The sequence below is a fragment of the Amborella trichopoda genome, chromosome 4 (genome assembly GCF_054954075.1).
Source record: "Amborella trichopoda isolate Santa Cruz 75 chromosome 4, AtrichopodaSantaCruz75HAP2 v2.0, whole genome shotgun sequence".
Classification (NCBI taxonomy): domain Eukaryota; kingdom Viridiplantae; phylum Streptophyta; class Magnoliopsida; order Amborellales; family Amborellaceae; genus Amborella; species Amborella trichopoda.
This window is the reverse complement of record NC_142339.1, coordinates 53,561,499-53,563,155: the sequence shown is the minus strand read 5'-3', so window position 1 is coordinate 53,563,155 and position 1,657 is coordinate 53,561,499.

Here is a 1,657-nt window from a genome sequence, read left to right as displayed (position 1 = left end):
CGATACTATTTGAAGGTGTACTTTACTTTGATTGTTTAGAGCGTCAACCTTATACATAACCATATAAAAACACAACAATTCGTTTTAGGACACTACTTCATCTTGAGTTGTTTTACATTAGGAAAAAGCTAACAATAGCTGGCAGCAATGATGAATAGTAATATATATGGAATCCCAATCGTCAGATCTTCATCATGTGGTTCAGAATGCATATCACTATATGAATTTTAATATTTTTTTTAAAAAATCGGATCATAATGAAATTTTAGACGTATGTACTAAAAATTAGGGCACACAATTAAAAACTATATAAAAAATATTTCTCAAAATATAAATTGATTGAAATACCCTTGAAAAATAACGGGGGTAATTTGGTCATTTAAAGTTATTGAAAATAATTTTTTTATATTTTTATATGGTGCGCAATAGTGTTAGGTATATACACCCAAAATTTCATATTAATCAGATTTATAAAAAATATTAAAATTCATATAACAATATATATTCTAAACTACATTATGAAGATCTAACCGTTGAGATATTATCTATGTTATTGTTCATTACAGCTGCCAAACTATAGGTTTACTCTCTACATTATCGTGGCAAAAGGGGCCTACATATGAGATCATCAAATACCCAAAAAGGACAAATGCCATCTCTAGTGGCCACCACGCTCGAGAGCTTTTCCAATACAATTTAAATAAATTCTATCTTCAAATAAGTGATTTTGCGGTTCAAAAAATAGCGAAAATCATATTTGCAAACAATAATGACCGGTTCTAATAATGAAGGAGCTTAACATTAATTTATCTTAATTTTATTTTTCTTTTTTGAAATTCAAGGTGTCTAGATTATTGATTTATGTAATTTCAGATTAAAAAACCTTTTTTTTTAAAAAAAGAGGTTAAATAAGGTCAAGGCTTTATAGATAAAAGTAAAGCCTCATCTCAAACTTACTAAGATTATTGTTCCAGTGTTGAAAATCCTTCAAAATCTATCGTCTCAACTTTGATTGTTATGGTTGTAAAAAAAATAAATATTCAAACCCTAAAAATAATGTATATTGTAATACATTATCTAGACCGTTTATTTTTAAATGTTATAGATCCACAAAGGTCTGTACCATGGTTTTGAGTTACAAGTTTCATAATTAGTAGTGAAAATAGATTTTAAATGCATCTTAGGGTTTTTTTGTGCCCGAAGTACTTTTCGGACAAGATTTCGAGATGAGGCTCTACTTTTTTTATCAGGCCTAGGCATAATAGAAAATATATCATTTTAGAAATTGATTTTGGAAGAGAGACTTTATTTGTATGTGTTGGTGACCCACCAAAACAATGTTCTTTAAGTTTCAATCAATTCTATCTTGCTTTTGGGTATCGAATGCCCGCCATTGCAACAATGTTCTTTAAGTTTCAGTCAATTCTATCTTTCTTTTGGGTATCGACTGCCCTCCATTGCCTGCGTTTTGGCAAACATTAACTACATTTCGTCCATACCAGACACGGACGTGCAGATCTAGATCCTCGTCACTTTGATCTCTTATTTTTCTAACTTCGAGTTCAACCAAATTTGCACAAACTAACAGGCCGGTTTATCAATTACTCGGAACCAGCTTTTTCGGTTTTTTGAATATTGTCATGAATTTTGGAAAAGG